Source organism: Vicugna pacos, unplaced genomic scaffold (genome assembly GCF_048564905.1).
Source record: "Vicugna pacos unplaced genomic scaffold, VicPac4 scaffold_19, whole genome shotgun sequence".
Classification (NCBI taxonomy): domain Eukaryota; kingdom Metazoa; phylum Chordata; class Mammalia; order Artiodactyla; family Camelidae; genus Vicugna; species Vicugna pacos.
The window spans coordinates 47,637,792-47,659,808 of record NW_027328740.1 but is presented as its reverse complement, the minus strand read 5'-3'; the positions used below and the strand labels follow the sequence as shown (position 1 = coordinate 47,659,808).

General features: G+C 46.0%; 1 long non-coding RNA gene across 1 annotated transcript in view; it reads right to left on the bottom strand.

The window, feature by feature from the left end:
- The window catches only part of LOC140693011 (uncharacterized), a 28,895-nt gene extending 20,933 nt beyond the window's left edge, over positions 1-7,962 (bottom strand). The window contains exons 1-2 of the long non-coding RNA XR_012068659.1: positions 7,920-7,962; positions 7,055-7,162 (exon numbers count right to left, since the gene is read on the bottom strand). This is a non-coding gene — a long non-coding RNA (uncharacterized lncRNA). The remainder of the gene's footprint in view (positions 1-7,054; positions 7,163-7,919) is intronic.
- Between the last annotated feature and the right edge of the window lie 14,055 nt (positions 7,963-22,017).

Here is a 22,017-nt window from a genome sequence, read left to right as displayed (position 1 = left end):
TCCAACCCTGCCTACTACATATCACAGCTCAGAAATGGGTCTAAAAGAAATACATAGAGCCAGAGAAATATAAGTAAAATAAAGAAGCCGAGGAACCACTTTCAATTAAAAGAACAAGAGAAATCCCCTGAAAGAACAATCAGTAAAATAGACTTTGATAGTCTACTAGACTTCAAAAAGGAAATGATCAACTCACTGAAAGAAATAAAAGAGACTATCAATAGAGACAGAAAACTTTAAAAAGAAAATTTAAACTATAAAGAAGAGCTAGTTAAAAATAGAAAATTCAACTACAGGCAATCAAAAGAAGACTAGATAATGCAGAGGAATGAATAAATGGCTTAGGAGACAAGATAAAAGAAATAACCCAAAAAGAACAGCAGACAGAAAAGTCAATAAAAACCAATTAAAGCAAGATAATATAAAGTGTGCCAGCCTATGCATAATGGTGAGTCCCAGAAGGAGAAGAAAGTGAAAGGGGGATTGAAAAGTTAGTTAAAGAAATCATGACTGAAAACTTTCCAAACCTTAAGAAGGAAAGAATTATCTAACTACAGGAGGCACACAGGGTCCCAAACAAGGAGAAACCAAACAGACCTACACCAAGACATATTATAGTTAAAATGGTTAAAGTAAAATAAAATATTCTAAAGGCAGTGAGAGAAAAACAAAGTGTTTGTTACAAGGGAGTCCCATAAGCATTCAGCAGATTTCACTACCTAAAATCTTCTGGCCAGAAGGGAGTGGCAAGATGTATTCAAAGTCCTGAATAAGAAAAAGGCTGCAAACTAGGATATTCTATCTAGAAAGACTATCCTTTAGAACAGAAAGAGAGAAAGATTTTCATAGACAAGCAAAAACTAAAAGAATTCAGCAGTACTAAATCTATGCTAAAAAACAATTTGAAAGTTCTAATCTAAATAAAAAATAAACAGGAAGCTATAGAAATTAAGAAACCATAATTGGAAATGCGATAAATACAGTGAGTTGCAAGGGAAAACATGAGGATATAAATAAGTCAGTAAGTCAATAAAGAAAACAAGAAGGCAAACAAGAAAGAGAGAATAGCAAAATCATGAAAGGTGGAAGAGGAGAGCAAGAGAATATATATTTTTTTCTCTTTTTTTTCTTTTTTCTCTTTGTCTTCTTTCTTTTTAGGATGCACTTGAGCCCACATGACTATCAACTAAAACCAAACAGATGAAGTAAGGGGTTATCATACTTGAATGACAAGATAACCACAAATCAGAAGTATATAATAGAGTCATAAAACCCAAAAAGAAACCAAGCTAATAGAAAAGGAATTTATCAAACCACAAAAATAAAAATAATTAAAAGAAAGAAACAAATAATTACCAAAATCAACTGGAAAACAAATTTCAAAATAGCAATAAACCCACATCTATAAAATAGCTACTATAAATGTCAATGGACTAAATGTTCCAATCAAAAGAAAAAGAGTGAAGGAGGAGGAAAGATGGTGGAGTAAAAAAGATGCTCAGAGCTCACCCTCTCCCACAAATTCACCAAGAGTGACATCAACAGACACACCCACCACCCAGAACACCTGCTGAACTTTGACAGAATATTGGCTTCTTCAAAAGATAAAATTTTCCACAAATCTGGTGGGAGAACAGGAGAAAAGGAGAAAAAGGAAAATAGTTCTGGACCATTCCAATGGGGAGGGAGCTGCAAAGGAGGAATAGCATTAATACACTGGGTCTCTCCAACTCCAATGGCCAGTTCAGCAGGATGGAGATGGAACCTCAGAGGCTCAGATCTGTATAGAATAGACTTTGACTGACAGAACTAAGTTAATGGGGCACAAAGGGTCCCAACGATCCCCAGCCCTAGAAGCAAACCAGCAGGGGTGGGATGGGACAGGCTCTCTGAGTTGAGCAGAGGACTTGGGCTGACTCTACAGAGGAAACTTTGGGGGACTGCAATGTTCTGTGTGCCATGGCTGGGAGAGTATACAGAACAGCCTGGGTCCCCCATAAAATACAAAAAAAAAAGGCAGAAAACACTGCTGGTGTGCCCTGGGGGGAAGGGTAGCCATAGCCTTTGTGTCCGCAGACCCACAGTGCCATTATTGGAGACTTCTTGGGAGAAGAGAGTCAAGGCTCAGCCATAGCCACTATATTTTCTGGTGCATGGTTCCCAGATAGAGGAGGGGTCAAAACCCAAATCCCTACCTAGGGGCTCCACAACCTCATAGGTGGGAATGAGATTTGTTTACAGTCCCAAGAAGAAGGGACCATTACACACCGATGCCTCTCTGAGTTGGCTCTTCTAAGACAAATGCACAAGAAGCAGTGTTCTGGAACAGAGCAGGGGTGAGGGCTAGTGTAGCTGTTTCCTCTGAGTCCACCTACAAAGCATGGACCTAATGCGGCAGGGGAGCTACCTGCCAACTACCTTGCACAAGTGTGGTCCTGGGACCAGGCATCTGGTGGGGGGTGCAGACCACCCATTTACAGATGCTGGGACACAGACCAGGGGCACGACTAGAGGGCCTCTGGAACCAGCAAGTGGAGTTTTCACAGCAGGATATGGGCAGGAGTGTGACAACCACAGGAAAAAAGGAGCTCCTGCTCAATAACCAGGGCAGATTCAGGCCACCAGAACACCAGCCACACCACCAAAAAAGGGGATAACAGGCAAAAGGCGTAGAAGGAAGACTTGGCAACCACCCATAGTTAAAAATAACCTTATGACAAAATTATTAAGAGTGTATATTCTTGGAGAAAGGCCAAGATATTGGAGTAGAAGGATGCTTGTATCTTATCCTCTCCAATAAATTCACCAAGACTGACATTCACAGACACACCCATCCACTCAGGACATCTGCTGAACTTTGATAAAACATTGCCATCTTCAAAAGACAAAATGTGCCACCAATCTGCTAGGAGAAAAGGAAAAAAGAAGGAAGAAAATGCAAAATGGCTTGGGTTGGTCCTTTGAAGAGGGAGCAGCAAAGGAGGGATAGTGCTGGTTGACTGGGTCTCCCTCTTTCCAATGGAGAGGTCAGCAGGATGGACAGGGAACCTCTGAGGCCCAGATGTGTACGGAACCACCCTTGACTGACAGAATTAAGTTAAATGGGCACAAAGTGTGACAACAACCCCCAAACCTAGAAGTGAATCAGGGATGGGAAGGGACAGGCTGCTGGATCCAGGCAGACTCTGGATGACTGTACATAGGTAACCCTGGGGGACTGCAGTGTGCTGTGGACATCTGCTTGGATTGTATACAGGTCAGAACAGCCTGGGCCTCCCATAAAATAAGAAAAAAAATAAAGCAAAGCAATATTGCTGGCTTGCCTGGGGGAAGGGGTGTTTCGTCCTTTGTTTCTGCTGACTCATGGCAACATAACTGGTGATTTCTCAGAATAAGAGAGATGAGGCTCAGCCACAGCCATCATACCTACCCAGGCAGACATGGGGTTGAAACCTGAATATGTACCTGGCAGTTCTGCAACCTCATAGGTGAGACTGAGACTTGTTTACATCCCCAGACATATAGGAAGTTTCTGTCCTGGTGCCTCTACGAACTCACACCTCTAAGACAAATGAACAAGGAGCAAAGTTCTGGCAAAGAGCAGGGACTAGGGCTGGTGTGGCCATTTGCCTCAAGCCCACCCACAGAGTGTGGAACAGATGTGGAGTGGGGAGTTGCACTGAATATGGGAGCAACCAACCCAACTATTGTGGAGGACTGCTGCACCTGGACACGGCATTGGGAAGGGGCACAACCTGCGCACCTACCATGCAGGAGTGCAGCACCAAGATGCAGCACTGGGAGGAGATGTGACATGTCTACCTACAGGCACTGGGAGCAGCACAGACCAAGAGTGTGACCAGAGGGTCTCTGGAAACAACGAGCTGAGTTCATGAAGCAAGGCAAGGGCAGGAGCTGTGACAACCACAAAACAAAGAGGAGTCCCCATTCAATAGCCAGGGTAGGCTCTGGTTAACAGGTTAATGGCCACATCATTAACCAAAGGGATAACAGACAAAAGGCACAGAAGTAAGACTTGGTAACCACACATATTTAAGAAGGACCTCTTGATAAAATTACTAAGGGCACACAATCTCCACGGGAACATACTCTTTTCTTTTTCTGTTCCATTTTCTTTTACTTTTTAAATGTTACTTCTTAAATAATTTTTATATTTCTATTTTTAATCCCTTTTAAAATTTTCTTTTAAAATACTTTTATTATTATCTTTCAATTGGTCTAATTTCATTTTTATCCTTGTTTTTTTTCTTCTGTTGTGATTATACTCTGTTGTCAAATATTTTTTCTTCCTTTAATATTTTAAAAATTCATCCCAACTCAATTGTTATCTTGTTTCAATATGTTCTTCTGTTATTGATTATACTGCTTTTAAAACTAATTTCTTTGTGCTTAGTTTTATTTCTGCATCCATTTTATATAAATAAGTAAACTCTTAAAAGACCACAGTAGATAATTGATACTCCATAAGCCATAGTGCCAGAGAGATATAAGCAAGATAAAAAAGCAGAGCAACCTGTCTCAATTAAAAGAACAAGATAAACCCCCTGAAAGAACAATCAATGAAATAGACATTGATAGTCTACTAGATGATTTCAAAAAAGGAGTGATCAAAGTACTGAAGAAACTAAAAGAGATTGTGTATAGAGACAGAGAATATGTCAAATAACGAAATTGAAACTCTAAAGAGGAGCCAGTGAAAATTGGAAAACTCATTTGCTGAGATGAGAGTTGAGGTAAAGGATGTAAAATGTAGGCTGGATAATTGAGAGGAATGAATATGTGACTTAGAAGACAGGACAACAAAACAGCTGAGAGACAACAAATAAAAACCAATGAAAGCAATATAAGGGACCTATGGAATAACATAAAGCATGCCAACCTACTCATAATGGGGGTCTCAGAAGGAGAAGAAAGAACAAAGGAGATTGAAAAGATATTTGAAGGAATCATGACTGAAAACTTCCCAAACCTAAAGAAGGAATCAGATATCCAAGTACAGGAAACACAGAGCGTCCCAAACAAGGAGGACCCAAACAGACCCACACCAAGACATATTACAATCAGGATGACCAGGGTTGAGAATGGGAAATGATTCTAAAGGCAGCAAGAGAAAAACAAAGAATGAGATACAAGGGAACCCCCATAAGACTTTCAGCTGATTTCTCTACAAAAACAGTAAAGGCCAGAAGGGAGAAGCAAGGTATATTCAAAGTCCTGAATGAAAAAATGATGCAGCCTAGGATACTTTATCCAGCAAGGGTATCCTTTAGAATAGAAGGAGAGATAAAGAACTTCACAGACAAGCAAAAACTAAAAGAAGTTAGCAACACTAAACCTATGCTAAAGGAAATATTGAAAGACCTACTCTAAATAGAAAAGAAGCAGGATGCTACAAAAAGGAGAAAACCATAATTGGAAAGGTGATTGCTACAATGAATTACAACAGAATAAACATGAAATCATAAAAGAGGGCATCTAAATCATTAAGGGTGGGAGAGGCGAGCAAGAAAATATACAGGTTTCTCTCTCTCTCTCTTTCTCTCTGTCTCTCTCTCTTTTTTGTTCTTGGTAGGATGGGTTTGAGCTTATATTACTATCTGTTTAAAACAAACAGATATAGTAATGGGTTAATATATGTACAAAGTAGGTTAACCACAAGCCAAAAAGTTACAATAGAGTCACAAAACTAAAAAGACACCAAGATAATAAAAAGGAAAATTATCAAACCACAAAAAGAAAAAGTAAGGAACAAAGAGGAAATACAAAATGAACTGCAAAACAAAGTTCAAAGTGTAATAAACACATTTCTATCAATAATTAATATAAATGTCAGTGGAAAAAATGCTTTAATCAAAGGACATAGAGTGCAGAGTGGATAATAAAGCAAGTATCTACAATACGCTGTATAGAAGAGACCCACGTTAGGGAGAAGGACACACATAGATTGAAAGTGAGAGGATTGAAAAAGATATTCCACACAAATGGAAATGACCAGAAAGCAGGAATATCAACAGTGATTTCAAATAAAATAGACTTTAAAACAAAGATTATAAAGAAAGATTAAGAAGGATATTTTATAATGATTACAGGAGTCATAGATGAAGATATTTCACTCATTAACATATATGAACACAACATAGGAGCACCTAAATACATAACAGATAACAAGAAAATACTAACAGATAAAAAGGGAAAATTTGATCGGAACACAATCACAGTAGAAGACTTTAACAATCCATTAACATCACTGGACAGATATTCCATACATAAAATTAATAAGACAACATAGAAATTAAATGATACAATAGAACAATTTGTCTTGGGTAATATTTTCAGAACATTATATTTCCCTAAAATAGAACATACATTCTTCTCAAGTGCACATACCACATTTTCTAGGATAGATCATATACTTTGTCACAAAAGAAGTATTAACAATTTGAAGAAGATAGAAAATATTTGAAGCAACTTTTTCTGACCACAATACCATGAAACTAGAAATGAACTACAGAAAAATAAAGGAGAAATAAATGACAGTATGGAGGTTAAACAACATACTACTTTAAAAAAAAATGGGTGGATGATGAAATCAAAGAAGAAATAAAAAACACATTCAGACAAATGATGATGAAAACACAACCATACAGAACCTATGGGATCCAGAAAAGGCAGTGCTTAGAGGGAAGTTTATAGCGAGAGAATCAGGTCTACCTCAAAAACGAGGAACAACTGCAATAAACAATCAAACTTACCACCTAAAAGATTTAGAAAAAGAAGAGCAAAAATAACAAAAGTAAGCAGAAGGAAGGAAATAATAAAGATCAGGGAGGAAAAAAATAAAATAGAGATATAAGGAACATTTGAAAAAATCAAGCCAAGAGATGGTTTCTTGAAAGAGTAAACACAATTGACAAAATTATGTTCTATGCTGGAAATTGACACAACAATGCAAACTGACTATAACTCAATAAAATAAAAATTAAAAAAATAAATATATTAACAAAAGAAAAAAGAAAAGGTAGTTTCTACTCACCAGACTGGAGGAGGGGACTGCAACCCATGCGGGGTCACACCCCATGGGAAAGCCTGGGGTCAGGATCGGAGGAGCAGGGTGCTGTGGACATGATCTGTCACAGGGTTTCTGCAGGAGGGGAGTGTGAGGCATGTGAGCAGGCTGAGGACTGGCCATTTGAGTAAGTTCATGGGCTCTGTGGTGGAGGGGCTCCCCCAAGTTTCTGGACTTGACTCTGGGTGAGTTGGGCAGGTGGACAGTGGCTCAGTGTGAGTCCAAGTCCAGTGGAGGAGGTAGTGAGTTAGATCTAGAAGGACTCCTTCTGGGGTGGGAGGGCCCACAAGGGAGGCAGGAGGCCAAGTCCAGGTGACTGAGAACAGGGTGTGTCCTGCACAGGGCTGCAGGGCAGATGAAAGCATCCAGTCTACAGAAGGTGGAAACACGGTCCATACAAGGGCTCAGCTCAGATGTCACCTCCTCAGAGGAGCCTTCTCTGCCTGCACAGTCTACAGGGACAGCCTCCTCCAAGCACATCTCCCCAGCAGACACCTTCTCCATTTCCTGCATAGCATTCAGGACACGGGCCCCTGCTCCGTACCCAGCCATGGTTCCGCTGCCCTGAGGAAAAGCCCTCACAGGAGCCATAAAGCCCTACACGACCTGGGCCCCACCTCTCTGTCTCCTCTGGCACCACTGTCTCCACCTGGCCCTCTTCTCCTCCACTCCTGCACTCCTGACTTCCCCCAGCCTTATGTGCTCTCCAGAGCACAGGTCCCTCCTAACATGCTGTGTGTGCTCACTGTGTCTAATCCACTGCATGCCTCCCACCCAGGTCAGTAACCAGCACACAGTAGGGCTCAGTAAGTAGAGTATGAATGACTCTTACCATGACTGCTGGGAAGGCTTTTGTCTGTGGCCTACAGTGATCACTCCCGTCACACAATCTCTGAGGTCCTACTGTGTTGGGTGGGTTCCAGATACCGGGCACAGCAGGTAGTGAAGCAGTCAGGTCTCCATCCACATGCAGCAGACAGCCTGGTGGGGGACACAGAGAAAATTAAGTAAAATATATACAATGTCCGGAGGTGATATGTTCCATGGAGAAAAATAAGGTCAGGGAGGACATTTGAGCAGATTCCTGGAGGTGTTTAAGAAGCAGGGGGAGAGAGAGCCTGGCTGAAAGAGCAGCCATCCCAAAGGCCCTAAGGGCAAAGTGGGATGTATGTGGAGGGTCTTAGTTATCCGTGTGAGTTCTTAGTCCTGCCTTGAGTATGTATGTTGCTTTCATTTGTAAACCTTGATTTCACCTTTATAGCAAATTAACCTGCATCATCAGTCTGCATAATTTAGTCAACTCTGTTTCAGGTGTTGTGGGCACAATGGCAGGCTAATTACTTGGGTTGGTAAAGAATTACCAGCGTCTGAGAAGGGTTTAGGAAAGTTCAATAGGGACACTGCTATAGGCAACATCAGGCCACACAGGCAAGAGGTGCCTACACGAGAGCCAATGTTGAGTGTGTGGGGTCTGTTATTGGGGGGGTGCTGTGCACACAAGGAGGAGGGGGCTGCATGATCAATTCATGCACAGGTACCTTGTTGGTTGTGAGATCTGTCAGGGGCTTCTCTGAACAAAAGGCTTTACCACTTTAATAAGGGAAGGATGTGAGTTCTCTCTTCCTGGGGCAATGAGGTTTCATAGGGTAAACACACAGCAAGAGAAGATGTTTTATAGCTTGTGGAAATGCAGGTGTGCAAAGGGTCCTGCAGTGGGGAGTGGGAGGTAAGGGGCCACTGGGCTCTAGGCACACAGAGAGCCCATGGGTGAGGGTGTATGACTCTGAAGAGTGCCTGCTGGCTTCACACCAGGGACTTTATGTGGAAAGAGGAGAATCTAGGTTATCGGCACGTGTCTACTCAGTGACCTCCCTAAGCCTAACTCTGTCAGGCACCAGGTGGCTATGAAATGAACATGAAGGTCCCCACCCTGAGGACCCCAATGAATGAACATCTTGATATCCTCAAGCCCCTTCCCCTGCACCACCGCCCCACCACATCTGGGTCTCAGGCTTTGACCCTGACATCAGTGGCATCTTCGTTCCCTACATCCAGCACCTCTGGACATCTCTGTGATGAGCTGTTCCATGTCAGCAAGCCCCAAACTGAGCTCTGCCTTTACCCCATGTTTGCTTCCTTCCTGTGAAGCCCCTCGTGAAGGAGCCACCACTAGCAGGATCCTACAGCTCTGAGGCTCTGCCTTCCCCACCCCTCCGATGTCTCCCAGCCCATGATCCCCTATGGAGGTCCCTATTATCCTCTCCCTCCCACTTCATTCTTGGGATGCACACCAAATCCCTCTTCACAATCTCCCACAAGACAGGTCCAGGTCCACTTGGGGACACTGAGGTGACACAGGCGGATGTTGCTGGGAATGAAGAGCAGGATACTTTAGCAGAGGAGAGGAAAGGGCTCTAAATCCACCAGAACACACGCTAAAGTGGTGGCAAGACACCCATAAAGGGTGAGGCAGGCATCACACTGCAGCCCCGCCCTCTGCTCCCCCAGGGTGCCCTGTGTTTCCTGCTTTGGCCTAGGGGACTCCCCCCTCACTCTCTGTTAGAGGGGTGCCCATCCATTCATTCACACCCTCATTAACCATGTACATGGGTCCTGCTCAATGCTAGGCCTCAGCTAGATGACAGCTCATCCTTGGGGACACAGCTCAGATCTTACCTCCTCCATGAAGCATTTCTGGATTCCCACCCCCCCTGAAGCTCCTCTGGCCTCAATTGAGACCACTAGGGCTGTGACCACACTCTGATTACATCCCAAGTCTGTGATCTCTGTGAAAGCCCTGGGCCCAATGTAGAAAGAGACTCAGAAAAATGGGGCCAAAACGGGCTAAGAAAAATGTTACTAGTTCTCTATTACAGAGAAGGGCACTGAGCAGAGAGAGGGCAGTGTCCAACCAAAGCCACAGAGGAGGGTCTCAGTGAGCCCTCCCATGGCCCTGTTACTAGTTCTCTGTTACAGATGAGGACACTGAGCCACAGAGAGGGAGCAGAGCCCTGCTATAGCCTTGGCCCCACGACCTGTGTCCTTTATGACTAGCTCCATGCTGCCAGCAGGGGTGTGGGCCTGGAATGGACGTTGAAAGCAGCCTGACCCCCAGGCCCCCTTCATACACAAAGTCAGTCTCAGGAACACCCCTCAAGACCTACCCTATACCCCTGGGATTCGGACCTGATTGCTGTTCCTGGAAGCTGTCTGGGCTTCCCTGTGAATTGCCCCAGGAGGTGCTTGGGACAGCCACAGGGCCCCTGAGGCTTCCTGTCCCCAGCTGAGCAGCTCTGGTCCCCTTGACTGTCCCTGGCCCAGGCCTGATTACACAACGTTTTGGCCGGGTAGCCAGCTGTGGAGATGAGGAAATGGGGGCAACATGCAGATACACGCAGAGGTTCAGGTATTCACTCAACAATCACTGATTCAGGCTTTGCAGTGTGGCTGGCCTGGGCCCAGGCCTGGGTGTCCAGTAGTGAATACAGTCAACCCCTTGAGCCTTCTGGGAAAGCAGTCCTCAGAGAAACGGGCCCTCAGTGCAACCACCCTGCTCCCCATGAACAATCACACTGAGATGAGGCTGCGGCCATGGGTCCCAGTGGAGGATGAAGGGAGGAGGAAAACCCAGAATGGGCACTTACCATGAGCCTGGACACTGGAACCAGATGACCTGGGCTCTGTAATCTGGGGTGGTCACCTCAGCTGTTCTCTCTGCGCCTCAGTTACTTCTGCAGAAATGGGTGATAATGCCTGTCCCTGCCCCACAGATTTTCATGAGGAGTCAGTAAGCTTCTCTAAGGTGTGTAGGACAGTGCCTGGCTATGGGTCAGGATCCTGCTCACCTCACAAGAGTCTGTCCCACTTTAAAGATGATAAAGTCAAATCTAAGGGGGTTATGAGACCAGCCTGGGCTAGCCCCCTTCTCATGGTCTGCTGTCCATGTCTCCTGCTTTTACATCATACCTCTGCCCCCATATCCACCCAGCAAAGTAGGTGCTGAGAATCTGAGCAAATCAGAGTATGAATGGAGGCACACCCTCTCCCCATCTTGGGCACCTGGTGTGGTGGGCAGGTTGGGGATATCGGGCTCCTCCAGACTGTCCAGGAGGCCCAGCATGTCGGTCACCTCATTTCCACTCAACACGGAGTAGGTGTGTGGCCAAGGGCCAGAGGGCGCTGGAGTAACCCAGGGTGGGTGGATGCTAGGTAGGTGTGGGAGGCACAGAGTGGCCCCTGGAAGACAGTGCCCAGGCAGCCAAGGTGCAATGAATGAGGGTCCCCAAAAGGGGCAGAGGACAGAGTCCAGCCTGGACACCACCCCCTGCTGGACCCTGATCTGGGGTGAGAATTGGGACAAGCCAGTGCCCCTCTGGGACTCTACATCCAGCAAAGAGGTGAGGAAAAGTTAAGGAGACCGTGCTCCCTGTGTGAGGGCGCTGCTTCCAGGATCCTGGAGGTTCCATAGACCCTTGTGAAGTGGCTGCTGTTTGCAGCCCCATGTGGGCAGAAGAACTGAGGCAGGGAGGACAGAGTGACTCAGGACAGAGCTAGGATTCATCCAGGAGTGTGTGCTGAGCCTCTTGCTAAGAGCAGCCTCTGGGCATCATGGACTCAGGAAGTGTCTTGTCGTCCCTCTTAAGGCTCCTGGCATGTTAGGCAGGAAAGGTCCCAGTGCCCATACCTGGGCCTCTCTGGGTGATTCTGACATGTGGGATCATGATGGTCCTGAGAAAGGAGAGAGAATGTGGGCTGGGCGTCAGGTCTGCATCAGACCCTAATGATGCCCCTAATGTTGTGTGACTTGGAAACTCCCTGACCTCTCTGTGCCTGGCTTTCCAGCCCTGACTCAGAGGACTGCTGTGATTGGCACACAGTAGGACCTCAATCAGAGGAAAAAGCCAGCCCTTCCCCAGGAACCTCTCCTCTTACATTCCCAAAGCTAAGCCCATGTTCCACACATCACCAGAGCTGAAACTTGACAAACAGGGCAAGTGAAATCCAGCAACTCCTCCCTCCTGCCTGAGGCCCTTCCCTCCTCAGTGACAGTGGCTCTGAGCAGGTCTCTGCATCCCAGAAGTCTGAACTGAGCCTTGTGACCTGGAGGAGTCCCTGTTCCACACAACTTTGTTTCCAGGTCCTTCCAACAAGACACAAGATCACCTGGTCAGTGTCTTAGCTACAAGGTCCTCCCTTTGCAAATTGCCCCATCACACCCGGGCTAGATGATGTGAGTTCCAGAGCACATGACCATCCAAATGATGACTTCAGGGAAACATCCCTGCCCACACTGCACTCTTCAGAGCCCACCTTCTAAACTAAGGGGTAGTGACCCACGGTTGTGCACACTTTTATCAGAACACAGCCCTCACCCACCCACCATTGGAAACACGTGAGAAGCAGAGATTCCCAAGTGCCTGGACCCCTGTCATCCAGAAAGCAGAGGGTAGGATAACAGACAGAAGGGGAGAAAGTACTTTCAGACTATATATCTGATAAGGGGTTAACACCCAAAACATATAAAAAACTCTTACAATTCAACAGCAAAAAACAAGCAATCTGATTTAAAAAGTGGGCAGAGGAACTGAATAGACATTTTTCCAAAGAAGGCACACAGATGTCTATCAGGTACATGAAAAGGTGCTCAACATCACTCACCATCAGGGAAATGCAAATCAAAACCCCAGTGAGATACCCCCTCTCACCTGTCAGGGTGGGTGTCATCAAAATACAAGAGATAACAAGTGATGGTGGTGGTGTGAAGTAAAGGGAAACTTGTGCAATGTTGGTGGGAATGTAAATTGGTGCTATCACTCGGGAAAAGAGTAAGAAGGCTCCCCCAAAATTTAAAATTAGAACTTCCATATGACCCAGCAAGTCCACTGCAGGAAATATATCCAAAGGAAATGAAATCACTATGTCAATGAGACAACTGCACCCTCATGTTCACTGTATCATTATTTACAATAACCAAGATATGTAAACAACCTAAGTGTCCATCAGCAGATGAATGGGTACAGAAAACGTGATGCATATATATGTATATAAAATGGAATCTTATTCAGACATTAAAAAAGTGAAATACTGCCATTTGTGACAACTTGGGTGGACCTTCAGGGTATTATGCTAAGTGAAATAAATAAGACAGAAAGACAAATACCTATGATCTCATTTATATGTGGAATCTACAAAATAAACCGAAACACATAGAAACAGAGATCAGGTTGGTGGTTGCCAGAGGTGAGTCAGGGGGTGATTGAAATTCGGGAAGATAATCAAAATGTACAAACTTCCAGTTAGAAGATAAACAAGTCCTGGGGACATAATGTACTGCAAGGTGACTGTAGTTAACAGCACTGCGTTGTGCATTTGTTAGTTAAGAGAGTACCTCTTAAAATTTCTCATCACAAGGAAAATAGTGTGTCACTATGGGTGATGACAGACGTCAAGTAAAGTTAATGAACTGATCATTTCACAATATGCACATGTAACAAGTCATTATGCTGCACACCTAAAGCCAACAAAGTTATGTGAAAATTGTATCTCAGGAATACTTATGTCAGGAAGCGGGGGTGCGAGCCTGGACTACCTACTGCAGGAGCTGCCTTTGCCCTCCAACAGCAGAGGGTGGTAGTTGTGACAGAGACTGTAGGTCCCTCAAAGCCTAGAATGTTTACTGTCTGGACCTTCACAGGGAACGAGTGCAGACCCTGCCCTGGAAGACAGTGGTCATGGCAGCAACAAAGGCCTGCCTGTATGCAGGCTCAGCCCAGACAGCTCCTGTGCTCTGCTGTCACCGCATTTACTTCCCTCCACACCCTCAGAGGGAGAGGCTTCAAAGTTCTCATTTTACACGTGAGAAAACTGAGGCTGATTTGCTCTGAATTATTGACAAAGTGGTGGGGGAAGCTTTGAATTCCAGTGTTCTGATTTCAAAGCCACATCTCAGTCCTGATTTTTAGAAGTTGGAGGTCCAGGCACTGGGGATCCTCCACCTTCCTCACTTGTAGTCGTACTCCAGGGCTGCCACTCCCAAGGCGTCTGGGTGAACACATTTAATCCGCTTACTCTGCACCAGCTGAGCCCTTGGCTGCCAGTCTGTGGTCACTGCCTGAAACCAGCTGAGGTTTTACAAGTGAACCATCACCCCCTGCCAGCCCACCTGCCCTGCCATGTGGAGAAGACCCCTCCTAGCCTGGACATTCTAAACCCTTAGCTCGCATATTTGCACAACTGCATCAAAAGGACCCTACTCCCTGTGTGGAGATATCGACAAGGGGAAGGGAGAGGAGTTTGGGGTGGCCGCTTACTGTGAAGGTGACACATGACAGGGACATGTTCATGTCCATAATGGCACTCAATTTGAAGCTTAGAACATGGTCACAGCGAGGGGTAAAAGCTGAGAGGCTACAAGGCTGCCTAGAAAGAGGCTTGACTATTGAATTGTAAATGTGTAATTTAATTTAAAAATTATCCCCCTGGGTGATAAGAATTTGCCCCTAAGGCCAGAATTGGCCACCTGACCCCTGGGAACCCCTCAATTCCAGGATGTAATCATCTGAGCATGGAGGGGGCTTAAATTGGAGTGCTGTCCTCTCAGTCATGGTGCACCTGCCCACGTGTGCACCCATGATCTGCAGTGCTCACACATCAAGGAGGTCCAGGTCATAAGGAAGGGATGACAGACTGTGAGGTCACACGTGTGCCCCTGCAGGGGTGAATGTTGTATAGAGAAGAGCCCCCCACTCTCACCTCCAGGAGGGGTGATGGAGGGAACAGGACTCCTGAGCCCCGAGGCTTAGCAAGCATCCTGGCTGAGGGTGGGGAGGCTGTCCACTCCGAAGTCATAGGTCAGATGGTAGATTGGGGTCCCACCCCCACATCTCACCAGTCTAGTCTGTTTTCTCTGTAAACTGGAACCCAGTCACCCTCACCCTCAGAACTGGGGGCAGCCTGTGTAAATTTCTACACAAAGCCCTGGGCTGTTTCAGGTGCCCGGGGGTGTCCAGCCCCCCCTAGGCCTGGCAGGTGGGAGAGGAGAGTTGTGGGTTAGCAGGTGTGACAGCAGAGCTGAGACTTGGCTGAGTGCATGCACTCTAATATCCAGGAACTGGGAGCTACCAGTAGCAAATCTGTTCACTGAGGCCATGTGTACTCTCCCTTGTCATTTACAATCCCCTGTTTGAACAGAGGCCTCTGGAGTCTATTTGCCACATTGTTGCCTGTCACCTCACTGTTGCAGTTCCAGGGTCTCCATTTAGCCAGCTTGAAGGAATAGTCAAACTTTTTCTTAAAACCAGTGACAGAAAACCAAAGTGGCTTTAAGAAGCAAACAGGGCAGGAGAGAATGACTTACCTAACTGAGACGTCCACAGGCAGATAGCTTCAGGCAGGTCTGTACCTGGTGCTCAGTGACATCAACAAAAGTCATCCTTCCCCACCTCTGGGCTCTGCCACTGGTGTCATCTTCACATGGCTCTGCCTTTATAAAGCAAGATAGTCACCAACTGCCACAGGCTGACATCACCACCCCTCAACTCCCAACTGAAATAGAACTTCTCTGCTCCCAGGATTCCAGCAACTAGGCCTGACCTCCGTGGAGCCTGATTGGGCTGGTGCCCAGCCTTGAGCCAATCACAGTGGCCAGGGAGGATGGAAAATGCTGATCGGCCAGATCAAGGCCATGTGACCATCCTCTTCAGGAAACCTGTGAGCTGTTCACCTGTTTCCAGCTTGGGAGAGTGTGATGTCTCCCAGAGGATTCTGCTTCTAGCACAACCTGCTGGTGGCACAATGAGCTGGAATGAGCCTGTCTGCTTGGTGACAAGTGACAGGTCACTTAGTGGTTCCTTGCTCCGGGGAGGGAGGCATGTCCACACAGTATTGGGGCTTCAGAGCCAGAATGTAGTAGAAAAGCCTCCTGGTCTCCCAAAAGGTGGGAAAGTGAGCAGTGACACTGGAAAGGCACTCCTCTCTGTGGCCCTTGGCTTTCTCCTTGTTACAGTGGAGAGTGCAGTGCTGCCCCTGACAGCCCACTTCCCTGCTTGGAGGCCTTTGCAACAGGTGGAGAGTGCTTGGAAAAGCCCATTTATTCTGAGGAACTGTTATTGCTCCTGGTGGGATTATTATTTTCATGTCACTTGTGAGGTGGGCCCTGAGGGGTCCCTGATCTGGGGGCACAGACACCCACAGAAACTTGGCCCAGTATTGCTGTTCATTCAACAATGTCTTACCAAGCACCTACTGTGTGCCAGATTCCCAGGGTAGAGCAGTGATGTTGACAGCACAGGTCCCTGCCTCACCTCATCTCTGCATCCCAGGTGGGGTCACCAGAGTGGGAGTTCAGGAAGCAGAGGATGTGGCCGAAGCCTTGTGGGAACCCCTGGGTTTTTCTCTGTGCTGAGGACCCAAGCAGCACACCGGTTGTGGGACTCAGTACCCGCAGGACCCAGCATTGATGGGTAAAGGAGAGGGGCATTTCTACAAGCCCATCCTCACTAACCCCAGGCTCTGGAGGGCAGCTCCAGTCTGCTCAAACCCAGGGGGCATCTTCCTCCATCCTGATCACCCTCTGGTATTACTCCCCGCTCAGATGCAATTTTCCCTGTGATAGCTACACTCAGAATATGTGTTTGTTTCTCTCCCATGTGGTTAAGTGGACTTCACATGCATGATAGCGATGGAGTGGCTAAGCCTCTGGGCAGATTGCTGGGTGACCCGTGGAAATTGCTGCACATGGTGAGCTCCCTTCTGTCAACCAATGGGCCAGGCCCCACCACTGTTCTGTCTGTTCTACCTCACTTAATCTGCACAGACACTCTGTGCGGGACATCCTGTTATCCCCCATCTCTGCTAACCGTGGGTGGACAAAGCTTGGGTTTGAGAAAGTTGCCCAGGTCACATGGTTGACAAGTGCGGAGCTGGGGATTTGCACCCTGGTCCCAGGAGTCTGGATCATGGAAAGGGCTGGGTGGGGCAGCTTATTGCAAAGGGAAGTCCTGCCCAAGCCCCTCCCATGAGAGCCCACCCAACAGCACATCTAGGAGAGTCAGCATTTCCTGGACCAGATGGACAGAACCTCAAAACTTCTTTGCAGATAGTTTCCATGTTCTTTTGCAAGCACAGAAAGGCCGCAGACCAGGGAAGGATAAGGCCAAGAGTGTTTTCACTGGGGAGAGTGAAGGACAAGTGTGAAGACACACAGCACTCCCAGCAGCCCTCTCGGCAGAGCCTGCCACTGGGTGAGCAGCTACCGTGACTACCTACCATAACCCTGTGAGGTTCATGCCTGTACAACTCTGCCTGTGAGAAGAGCAAAGTGAAGCTCAGAGAGGTGTGGGGACATTCCAAAAAGAAACAGATAAGGTGGGATCATCACCACCATGCTGTGCAGGTGTCACACTGTCACACTGCTCATGCATGGCCTGCTGGGAGTAGTGAAGGCCTGATAGGAGCACAGGAACACTGTGGTGAAGGTGACGTTTCTACCTGGGACAGCTGGTACCGGGGACTCTAGCTGGTTCTTCATTGTGCCTGCTTTGAGTGTCAGCGTGTTGCAGCCTCATGTAGGGGAAGGGCTGTCTCCTTTCCACACCGGTGCAAAAGGAAGAGCATGTACACACTGGCATCACCATAGACCACCGGCAGGATCAGGATCTGGAGCTCAGAGCAGAAACTGCCAACACCTCAGGAACTGGTGCAAGAGGAGGACCTGAGTGCCCCCTGAAATATTTCTAGTTTTAAAAACATACTTCATTAGGGGGAAGTGATAAACAGTTGATCCCTTCAAAATATTCTGTTATCCAAGGAACAATAGCACCTCAGCATTGTAAGAGGTTTAACTCAGTCATCAATAACCATCACTATAGGTATGAGAAAACAGAGTGTTAGGAGTTACAAAAGGGTCTCAAGATCATGCAGGTCAGAACTGAGAACCATCCAAAGCATGTGCTGCATGATAGCCTCTCTAAGCTACCTGAGGCTTGGTCTGCTCCTGACACAGGGCAGATGGTTCTGAGAAAACCACACTCCTCAGGGGACCCCAGGGAGTTGACAGAGTTGAGTTTGGGTTCCTGGTCATCTTCTAAGTCTGGAATTTTGAGATTCTTCTGCACCTGTCCTTCCTCCAGAACAGAATCTGATTCAGGCGGGATTCCAAGGACTGAGGCATGTGCCAGGCAAGAGAGCAGGCATGGCTGGATGAGAGCATCACCAGTGCCATTAAAAAAGAGGCCAGGGCACTGAGATTTCCATTGATTTAGCATCATGGCTGGGAGGGGTCATGTGTTCTACAGTGAGTTCCGAGTATCCTGCACCGCCCTCGAGGACCTGCAGGGGGCGAACGAAGCCAGCGTGTCTTAGGTGGCGGTGCGCATGCGCAGTCCGCATCAGCAGCCAGCGTCTTCCCTGGGGGCGGAGCTTGCTTTCCTCAGGCCTGAGAGGGCGGCGCCAAGGAGGCTCCGGGACAGCGCTGCCTGCGTGTCTGCGGGAGGATGCTCCCCACTCTCTGTCTGAAGTTACGCCGGTTTCCCACGACCTGAGCCCGCTTCCTGCCGGGGTGTGTGTGGACCTGACCGAGCTGGGGCCCCGGCCAGCAGGGCAGGAGGGGACGGGTGCGCTGGCGGGCCCGCTTCGACTATTCTCCTCGCCCGCCGGGAGCGGGTGAGTGCCCGTGTCCATCGGGGCCGCTGGGGTGTCCGCGCCCCTGGTCCTCACCGCCCGGGTCCCCCCTTCCCCCGTGTGATCGTAGGTGTGTACACCGCGGGTCAGGAGCGGGGATGCGGGTGTGAGTGTCCGTGTCCATCCGGGCCGCGGGGGTGTCCGCGCCCCTGGTCCTCACCGCCCGGGTCCCCCCTTTCTCCGTGTGAACGGAGGTGTGTACACCAAGGGTCAGGAGCGGGGACGCGGGTGTAATGGGAAAGGGGCTGAGAAAGTACTGAGAGTTAAAGAGAAGTGTGTAAAATTACATTATATTAATTTTTATATTTTAAGTGTGTCAAAGTCAGAGTTTATCATGCTTTTACTTTCTTGTCTTTAAAGGAATGCAATCATTTAGTTTATACTTAAAATATGCTTCTCAGCTTATCTCATTTTCAAGTCAAAATACTGCCACGGTTGACATTTTCTCATAATACAGTGACAATCTTAAACATGTGTGAATATAAACTCATTGAAAAAATCTTGCAGTATTCCATGGTGAGTTGTCTTCTTAAAAATAATATCCAGGCCATTGCTAAATTATTACAAAAATATAAATTTTTTGAAGCACTTTTAGAAGTTCCACACACAGTGGTATTTTTAAAACACCAACCACTGCATAGTGCTTAAGATCATTTAAGATGAAATATATTCAGACCTAAAACTTTAGAATACTCAAAAGGCAGGGTAATGGCTGCTTTTTCATTGCAAATACATTTTTTTCTTCATAAGTGCAAAATACGAAGGTATTCAGCTAAATTTTGTATATCTTAATTCAAAAGGTGAAATTAGAATATAATCTCCTTATTTTTTATTTTAAGGCTATTTCCCATAAAAATTGGTATTTTTATCTGTAGGACCTTAATTGTCTATTCATTTGTTTTTTTCTTTTCGTTTATTTTCTTTAACAGAGAGTGCATTCTTGTGTCTTGTTAGAGTTTTTAATTCTCCTAACTTATTCCAAGACTTTCTGACACTGATAGTAAATAATGGGAAAGGCCTTATAGTAACTGCATCTTTTCATGTAGTCAGGATTTTTTTTTTTTTTTGGATAACTTTTTTTTACAATTTCCACTTGGTTCACAATATTATCCCATTATGACAACTCAATAAAAAATTGTAATCTGTTTACACCAAGACACTTATGTCAGCACAGTGCTTTTGCTGATATGATTTTACATTAGATTATAATATAATATTTGATTTGATTTACATATAGACTAATACCTATTTTATATATTTACACACATATATGAATATCTGCTAAATGTCATTAATTTGCATGGGGTGGTAGCTGATAACATGTGATCTTTCTGACCATTGGCTATTCTTATGTGTGTCTAACGTACTTCTTAGAACAGATACTAGAACATCACACCTCTCATTATACAGTATTTTAAAGGTTATATTTTATTTTATTTATTTTTAAACATTTTTTATTGAGTAAGAGTCATTTTACAATGTTATGACAAATTCCAGTGTAGAGCACAATTTTTCAGTTATACATGAACGTACATATATTCATTGTCACTTTTTTTTTTTGCTGTGAGTTACCACAAGATCTTGCATATATTTAAGATTCCACACATGAGTGATCTCACATGGTATTTCTCTTTCTCTTTCTGTACTGCTCCACCATGAATAACATTCTTCAGGAGCATCCATATCTCTGCAAATGGCGTTATGTAGTCAGTTTTTGTGGCTGAATAGTATCCCATCATATAAATATCCCACATCTTTATCCAGTCATCTGTTGATGGACATTTTAGGCTGTTTCCATGCCTTAGCTGTTGTAAATAGTGTAGAAAAATCAGCTGAAAACCTTATGGGGGTTCCCTTGTAACTCACTCTTTGTTTTTCTCTTGCTACCTTTAGGATCATTTCTTTATCCTTGAATCTGGCTATCTTGATTAGGATATGCCTTGGTGTGGGTCTGTTTCGGTTCTTCCTGCTTGGGACCCTCTGAGCCTCCTGTGCTTGGATATGATTCCTTCTTTAGGTTTGGGAAATTTTCAGTCATGAGTCCTTCCCATACCTTTTCAATCCGCTTTGTTCTTTTTCCCCTTCTGGAACTCCTATTATGCATACATTGGCACAGTTTATATTACCCCATAGGTCCCGTATATTGTTTTGTTTTTCATTTGTTTTTCTCTCAGCTGTTCTGATTGGGTGCTTTCTGTTGTCCTGTCTTCTAGGTCACTTATTTATTCTTCTGTATTTTCTTGTCTGCTTTGCACAGCCTTTAGGTCAGCTCTCATCTCAGCCAATGAGTTTACTAATCCTACCTAGTTCTTCTTTATAGTTTCTATTTCATTTTTGATACATTTTATATACCTAAACACTATTTCTTTTAGTTCCTTCAGTACTTTGATCACTCTTTTTTGAAATCTTGATTTAATAGACCATCAATGTCTATTTCTTTGTTCATGCTTTCAGGGGATTTCTCTTGATCTTTTCATTGGGAGTGGTTTCTCTGCTTCTTCACATTGCTCATATCTCTCTGGCACCGTGGCTTAAGGAGTAGCAGTTACCTACTTATCCTGGAGATGGTGTGCCCTTAATGATTTTATCGAGAGGTCTTTGTGTCTTTGCCCTGCTTCATGAACTCAGCTTGCTGTTTCATAGGCCTTCTGTTGGCACCCTCATCTGTGCTGCTCTCAGTGGCTGTTGGCCAGCAGATTGTGCCCCCTCCTGACACTAGGTCAGGAGCTGAACTCTTATCCAGTGGGTGGGCAGGTCACTCCCCCTCCTGATGCCACAGTCAGATGCTGTGCTTAGGGGGAAGCAGGTGGGCAGATCACACCCTGTCCCAGCACTGTGGTCAGGTGCTGTGTTCCTGCCAGGAAGGTGGGTGGCTGCCCACCTGCCCTCTCCTGGTGCTGGTCGCTCCGCTGCTCTGTGCAGCTGCCTGCTCTGCCTCGGGTAGGCGGTCTGTAGGTGGGCTCAGGGAAGACCACGGAACAGCCCCGCCTACGCTCTGTGCCAAATCTGAGCTCCTTGTTTCCCTTGGCGGCACAAGTTCTCTGAGGTGTCAGGGTAGAAAAATCCTCTCTGCCTCAGGCTATAAACAAGTCTCAGTCCTGCCTAAAAGGTTGTGGGGCCCCCACGTGCAGATTCAGGTCTCAGCCCTGCCCCCGCCCGGGCAATATGCACAGGAGGAGATGGTAGCTGTGGCTGAGCCCTGCCTCTCTTCTTGCGAGATGTGCCAGTAATGGCACAGGTCTGAGGAGACA